The sequence below is a fragment of the Lathyrus oleraceus genome, chromosome 3, assembly GCF_024323335.1.
Source record: "Lathyrus oleraceus cultivar Zhongwan6 chromosome 3, CAAS_Psat_ZW6_1.0, whole genome shotgun sequence".
Lineage (NCBI taxonomy): Eukaryota > Viridiplantae > Streptophyta > Magnoliopsida > Fabales > Fabaceae > Lathyrus > Lathyrus oleraceus.
The window spans coordinates 188013099-188021900 of record NC_066581.1 but is presented as its reverse complement, the minus strand read 5'-3'; positions in this window follow the sequence as shown (position 1 = coordinate 188021900).

The window sequence follows — 8802 nt, the reverse complement described above, 5'->3', positions numbered from 1 at the left end:
ACTTGGCCTGATTGCCCTCAACTGGGAAGTAGAAAGACTCCTGAATCTCGCTCTCGAGAGGAGGAACCTCCATAGCAAACCCCATCTGTCTCCTAAGAAGCGTTGGGTTGTAATTAATGCAACCCTGAACTCCTATAAGAGGCACATTGGGAGAGCTCCCGCAGCTATATATGAAATCCCGTCCAGCCATACCGTTACGAGTCCAAGCTATATCAGTGGCTCGCAAACCCATCAACCTGACTGACCACTTGACCGTAGGATCAAGAGAAGCAAAAGCACCTCTGGAAGGCAAATACCCCATGAACCATTTGTGCAATAGCTGAGCACAACACCGGATCAGTCCCCCACGCCGCTTCTCGTTCCTGTTATGAACCGAGTAATAGACATCTCCAACCAGAGTAGGAATATGGTTCCTCTGTATAAACAATCTAATAGCATTATGGTCCACAAAGCTCTTCTGATTGGGAAACAAGATGGTCCCATAAATGCTCACAGCAATCAAGGCACAGACCGTCTTCCAACTACCCACAGCAACATGTTCCTTGGCCTTAGCCTCTAAGAAACTCAAATGAAAACCGGGTAATTTTCCTTTCTCCTTCAAACCCCCCTTGGTCACCTCCGGGCTCAAATAAAGAGCACGAGAAATCTCAACAATGTCCGGCTCCCCCTTAGTGGCAAAGAAAGGAATCTGATCTCGGATCTGAATACCCAGGATGCTGGCATAGTCTTCCATCAGAGGTCCCAACAAATAATCCGGGAAGACGAAACATCTCAAACCCGGGTCATATAACTGGAGAAGAGTATGAATGACGCTCCTATCACTGTCTGTGAGCCTGAAAACCAACTTCATAATACCACCGTATGCCTCTTGGAACATCCCCACATGGTCGGGTGTAATCAATGCTATCATATCTCTCAGCCCACTGATCTCTGGGTCAAAGAAGCTGTAGACAACATCGTCCTTCAAGCCGGTCCTCGTGTCTGAGCGAAGAAATCTCTCAACCAGGATCTCAATCAAAAATGTCCCTGCATATGGATAAACATGTATTAGATGCGGATAAATGCAAAATGTGATTATGCTGATGAATGAATGCAATGCACTGTGTCATCCTCCTAGTCATCTGAACATCTGTTGCACTGAGTTGCGGCCCCTGAACTGATCACAACCATCTGAAGGAATATGTAACCACAACCGACTCAGAGTTCCGAAATAAACGGAACTGAAAGATACATCACCATCATCACTAGAGAACCACTGATCTGATAATCACAAAATCATCTGAACCAGCCCGGAGAATCCTGAAATAAACGGATCCCCACTGATAAATACCACGGACAACACTCTGGCGTCTCGGAAATAAATCCATAAATCCGACTTATAAATATGACTCTGATCAACGGAACCATCAGTCACCATCAAAGTCACCATCTGAACATGCATCTGTAAGAATCACCTCCCTTCATAGGTAAATTCTAATCAGGTTATCCTAAGGCGGATAATAGTCTTGACAATCGGGCAAAGATACTCAACGGGTTTGCCCTTTCGGGTGTGCCGTTGTAGCTCTCTTAAGATCGGCTAAAACAAAGATCCGGGAAAGATCGGTCACCGAAGTCAACAGCTCAAAAGAGGTAACCCAACCAAAGTGGAAAACCCCACAAAGGAAGAGCACTCTCCAATGAACCTCGTCCGGCTTGTGGTATGTCACGTTACAACAATATGCTGATAAAGCAAATGAGGAACGTGAGACCACACTAATCCTAGGTGTATACTCGGGCCTGGGTTTTAGCCCCACTCAGAACACCCACCCCAAAACAAAGGAACCAACCTGTACAGAGGACATCAACATGATAGTATGATGCATGCAAATATTTATGCAACTATATACACAACATAATAATCAATGCCATAAATAGAGCAACACAAGCAACCTAAACTATCCTAGAGCGCTAGGAGAGACTCGCTTAGGGAAGATGGACCAGCAATAGGTCAACTTCTATGTCCCCAGCAGAGTCGCCAGCTGTCGCATCCGCGAAAAACAACCGGCGGGCTAAAACAAAACAACACAGAGCCGCCACCGTGCGTTATTTATCCCAAAGAGGGAAAGGAAACGCTCGAAGTAAACCTGGAAAGGAAATGGTCTTGCGACCAAAGAGAGATGGGATCGGGAGTCGGTTATGCGAAGGGAAGGTATTAGCACCCCTACGCATCCGTCGTACTCGACGGGATCCACGCTCAAAAGGAAAGAAAAAGGTTGCTAAAACTGCTCACAAACATCACACACACACACTGGAAACAACACAGGTGGGATAAGAGGGGAAAGAGCTCGCTAGGACATCGCATCCTATGCCTACGTATCTCATCTGGAATGAGAATCAGAGCTACCGTAGTTCGGCTCACGCACGCCGAAACAAAACACACTCAAATAGGCGAACATGGAAACCGAATGCCAATCGCTGGACTTACATCAGACTCCGAACCAAACAAACCCACACTGGAAACCAAATGCCAATTGCTGGACTTATATCGGACTCCAAGCACACAACAATAGGATACGGAATGCCAATCGCTGGGCTTACATCCATCTCCTAACACACACAAGAAGGATAACGAACAACAAGTTAATAGGGAGTCGGGAACTCGAGCCTAATAACTGTCAAGCAAACACACACAAAAAAGAAAAGGGTGCCCGGAGAGATCTCGTAAGACCTCCTGCCTACGTACCTCATCTGGTATGAGGATCAGGGCAACGTAGTTCCCCTTAACAGGGGAGAAACTTTCTCCTAACCAGAGACTGGGAAATGACAAACTAGAAGGGAGACTGACTCGAGCCTAATAGTTATCATGTATTCCGCAATGGTCCTAGGTTGAGTTTTCTATCTAACTTGCACAGGCAGCAAGCTATCCTAAACAGGCAAAGCAAAGCAAACATACACACAATTAGCATACACTATATACAAACAAAGTGGGCTCACACAAGGGTTAGGCTGTGAAACACAAGCCAACTGGAATCGGGTGATGTCAGCGCTTAACCCTAACATTGAGAGTTAGGGTGAAGCAGATGAAATGGGAAGCGAGGGTAAGGCCTCACAGCTCTCATCCCTGGCCTGGGAGAGCTTCAGACAAATGAAAGTGTGGGTTCAGAAAGTTGGAACCCTTCTACACTTATGACTGACTCAACAAGGATCTTGGGTTAATATCCACAATGCATCAACACAAGGTGTGTAAGCAAAGGGATGACTCAACTGAATAGCAGGAGATGGGTTGCACATCTCTTGTATCTGCCAATTGCCTTATCAAAGGTCTTTTCCTGCTTGGCACAAAGATAAACAAACACAAGCATTGCCTCTTAAGGAGGGCTTCAGACAGGTGCCTGACCACATAACAGGCCAGGTCTTCCAGACTACATGGAGTCAGTAGGTTATACCTCAATTGGTTAAGCAACCAAGCAACAACAAAATCAAGTTCAAAGAACTTTAGCAACTAGTGTACCTGAAAACAATCTAACTCAGTCAGTACACAAGTCAAAAAGTCAAACAGACAAGCTAATGGTCAACAGTTAACTGTACACAGTCAAACAAGCAAACATCAATGCACCAAGGCAAAGCACAAGCTCAACTCAAAGGAGCTAATCCACCTACAAAACAACTCAATGTTAATCAACATCAATCAAATAGGCAACTCAAGCCAATGAACCAATTCCTCAAGTCAAGCTTCTTGTCCTGAAAACACAACTCAAACATAAGCACAAACCACTAGGACAAGGCCTAGGGTCAAAGAGGGAGAAATAATTCAAAACAGAACATGAAAATTGGCATGAATCAAGCTCAATCAAATTAGAACATAACCCAATTGGTCCCATGTCAATATCATCAACCAAAATCATTTCACAAGTCAAATGAGGCAAAGCATGCAAGTTGAAAGCTCAATGAAGCAAACAGAATAAACCAATCCACATCAACTCAAAAATGATTCAATAAATCTCAAAAAAAATCATGGCTAAACAGCACTCATCACATGATCATCATACCAAAAATTAAGTCACTTGGACAAGTGGAAGCATGGCAAATAAATTCCATAAGTCAAGGTAGGGCAAAACAAGCTCAAGTGAGGCACAATTTCATACATCAACTTCATACAAGCCTAAAACAGAATTAACACATGATAAATGTCTCAAACCAAAGCCAAGATAAACTTCAAAGTGTCTAGAATCAATGTACAAAATTTCAAGTCCATATGATAAACATCAAGCATTTCACAAATCATCTAAGTTCATGACTATCCAAAAGTCCACAAATGACAAGCCAGAAGGAAAAATCTCAAAGAAATTCAAATTGAATCCAAAAATTCCACAAAAATTCACAAGCAATCCTAACACGCAGAAGTAGCATCATGCAAAAATTCACATCATTTGGCGTTGAATTGGCATGGCAAAGAAATTCCACAAGTTGGACAAACAATGGTGTGACACACATTGTCACACCTACATTCAAAAGATCATATCTCATCAACCAGAAATGGGAAAAATGCAAACCCTATACCAAAATGACCATTAGGATGTCTATTTTAATCATGAAAAGTTTCAAGAGTATTGGATAAAATCTCATCATTTCACAAAGCTTTTGGCAAAGAAGGTCATGAAAGCACATGTATACACATTCCCTAAGCAAAATTAAAATCCATGCGTGCATAATTTCTGGAAAAATCATCAAAAAATAGTAGACATGGTAAGGAAAACAATAAAAAAAACCACACATTATTTGGACAATTATTCATGGAGATATGAATTTCCTACGTGAAGAGAAAAATAAAAATGCATGAAAGCTTGTTCATGAATAGCATGGTGGAAATGAACTAAAATGCAAAGCCAATCTTTGGAAATGTTAACACGGGGAATCGAACTGAGGGAGGATTTGAAATTGGCGCGTTTATACTGAAACGCTGCGTATCATTTAAACTGTTGTGGCGGTAAGATGCGCTCGTAGCCAATCATTTCGCCATGCCAGACACACGTGTACCAATACATGCACACGAACACCAAAACACATGCAGTGAAGCGCCCAAAAGATCAAATGCGTTCTGGATTTAAAAATTCTAGGGTTCATGCGATGTTCATACGCGTTCTTCATCCTTTTTCCAGGTCATGAACATTTGTCACCAAAATGCAAAGTGAATATATCATTAGCTTCATCTTTCAACACACAACATGGATCAAGGCTTAGATTAACCTAATTCTCATTATATCACAAGATTCGATCAAAAGAAAGTTCAATCATCAAACTTAGATTCACAATAACTCACTCATTTCTTGATGGAATTCAATGCTACAAAGCTCAAATTACTCTACATTCAAAGATCTACCAAAAGCACATAATTATTCCATGAATTAGAATATTCGAAAACTGACCTTCAATGATGTACAGAACTGAATTCGATGGATCTAGGCTTGGCAAGGTGAAAACAGATGCGCCTTAGCTCTTGGATGAGTGAATGGATGAAGATTTAGAGGTTAAGCATGCACGATCTAGCTGGAAAATCAAACTGCCATGAGTGGATGAATGTTGCAACAGTCCTCAATCAGCTCGAAAATCCTTGCAATCTTGCTTCAAACACACTCAGTTATGCTTATGGATCAATGATTGATCAAGAACAATGCAATGTTTGTGAAGAAAATTGGAGAAAAGTTGAGAGGAAAAATGTGAAGTTTTTGGATCTAGATCTAGATTTCAGAATTCTGTTATGCTAATCATGAAAACAGTTATGATTATGTTTTTATATGCTGTGCTAATGATGTTGGTAATCACAATTAGTGCTAATGCAAATGATTAGTGAAATTGAAAGTGTTAGTGCAAATGTGCAAATTGCCTTATACATGTAATAACCAATGGAACAGTACATGGTTTTGGTTTAAAATCAACTTAAAATGCTATGTGGCAACCAAATGCAATGCTTGGAAGTGAATTCAATGAATAATTTTTGAACTTGACTTTTCCCTCCAAATTTCAAATGGAAAGTCAAATATTTTTGTGAGCAAAATGCATGGCCTATGATGCTTGAATTGGATAGTACATGACAAAACAAGAATGTTGCAAAAAATCCCACTCCATTTGGCCTTTTGATTCAAAAGTTATGCACTTGTGAAGTTCAAATTATCTTGACAATGATTTGACCATATCTTCTCAACCATACATGAGAAATTCATGTTCTTGGACTTTTTGGAAATGGGAGAACAAGATCTACAACTTTCATGTTGGACAAAATTTCATTTGAAGCTTTTTTGATGATGTAATCTTGAGGAGAAAACCTTTCCATTTTTGGCAATTTTGAATTACAAGTCACTTTCTATTTTTGGAAAGTTTTCATCTGACTTTATTTTCTTCAATGTTGATGTTTGAAATGTCAAATGAAACTTGTTTGGACATGAATGAAGTAGTTCTAACCCTCTCCCACCTCCAAATCCAACAGTTGACTTTTGGTTGACTTTTGTTGACTGATAGATGGCTTGGTCAGACACAGATGAACTTGAGCCTCAATCTCCTGATGCAATGGCTCCAAAATGAAACCCTAGCCTTCACAAGCTCAATAAAACCATATGATGATCCTCATCTCAAGGAAGACCTCATCTCCTTGCAAAACCCTGATTGGCATAATTCAACTGATTAGGGTTGACTAGAGGTCAAAACCCTAATCCCAAGGAACATGATCAAGCACAAAGAACTTCTTGGTGATGATAAGACCATGATGATGATGATGTACCATTTCAACCAAGATAATGATCAACCTCCTTGAGGCACCAAGAAACCCTAATTGAAGCACAATCCTCGGATGATTAGTGATCAATTCATGAGACCCTCAGGCTTGAATCTTTTAACCTCTTTATCTTCTGATCAAGACTTAGGAGGATGAATTGCTCATTGTTTCCACATGATATGCAAAAATGCAATGACTAATGACCTACAAAATGAAATGCAATATGCTAAGCTAGTCCCAAGAGAGGAGGGCAAATTTTGAGGTGTTACAAAAGTAAGGAAGAAAATCGTACCTGTCTTCTTGAAGACTCCAATCCCAACAATCTTCTTCTTCGAACTCCACGTCACGACTTATGACGATCTTTCCACTATTTGGATTATAGAGCTTGTACCCTTTGGAGCTTAAGTCGTAACCAACAAATACATACTTCTCACTTTTATCATCGAGTTTTGTTCTGCTTTCATCAGGAACGTGAGTATAGGCAATGCTTCCAAACACTTTGTGGTGTCTTCTCATGCACACTTCTTGTTGGGGAACAATTTGTCAGATAAACCGCACATGCCACTGCTTCGGCCCAAAACTCTCTCGGCATCTTCTTGCTCTTAAGCATGCTTCGCACCATGTTAAGTATGGTTCGATTCTTTCTCTCTGCTACTCCATTTTGTTGTGGTGATCTTGGCACTGTTAGTGGGCGGCGGATTCCATGGTCTTCATAATATTTTTGGAACTCATTTGAAATGAACTCTCCTCCTCGGTCAGATCTCATGGCCTTAATGGAAAGACCACTTTCTTTCTCCACAAGGGCTTTGAACTTCTTGAAGTTTTCAAACACCTCTGACTTCTCCTTCAAGAAATAAACCCATGTTTTTCTAGAATAATCATCAATAAAGAGGATAAAGTATTTACTCTTACCAAAAGAGTTTGGATTGATTGGTCCACAGACATCAGTGTGTATGAGCTCTAGCGGTTTTGTCGCTCTTGACGTTGATTCCTTTGGAAAGCTTTTCCGGAATTGCTTCCCAACTAGACATCCTTCACATAGTTGGTCTGGGTGGTTTATACTAGGCAAGCCTCTCACCATTTCCTTCTTTGACAAACATTTTAGACTATCAAAGTTGAGATGTCTGAATCGCAGATGCCATAGCCACGAAGAGTCGGTATAGCAAGTCTTGAGACACTTTGCAACATCATTTTGAATGTTCAAGAGGAACATTCTATTATTTGACATAGGCACCTTAGCAATCAAGTTATGTCTACAATCTCTTAAGAAAAGACTATGTTCTTTCAAGTGGATGTCATAGCCTTTCTCTAATAATTGTCCCAAGCTCAAAATATTATTCTTCATGTTAGGAACATAATAGACATTGGATATGAATTGATGACTCCCATTCTTTAAGCGTATAAGAATTTTACCTTTGCCTTTGACTGGTATCTTTGAGTCATCTCCAAATGAGACATTGCCAATTGTCGCTTCATTGATCTCTACGAACATGCTTTGATCGCCACACATGTGATTGCTTGCGCCGGTGTCGAGGTACCATTTGTTTCTTTTCTCTTCAACTTGGTTTTGGCACGCGAGCAACAAAGTTTCTTCTTCTCTACCTTTTTCTTCTACAAAGTTAGCTTTCTCCACAACATTCTTCGAGAATCTACACTCAGATGCATAGTGACCGATCTTGTTGCAGTTGAAGCACTTGATTTGTGATTTGTCACACCTCGACCATGAATTTCCTCTTCCACGACCTCTTGTTGTTTGTGGATTCCAACTTCTTTCTCCATTGTTAGAGTAGTTGTTGTAACTGCCTCTTCCTTCTCCTCCATGTCCTCGTCCACGCCCACGATCTTGGCCATGACCTCGTCCTCTTTGGCTCTTGTAGTTCGCATAATTTGCTTCCTTTATGTTGAGTTGTAGTAGTTGCTCCATAGCCTCCTTTTGTTTAATTTTTCTCTTTTGTTTTTCTTCGTATGCTTGTAAGGAACCCATGAGTTGCTCAATAGTCATGGTCTTTAAATCCTTGTTTTCTTCAATGTTGGTAACAATGAAGTCAAAACTT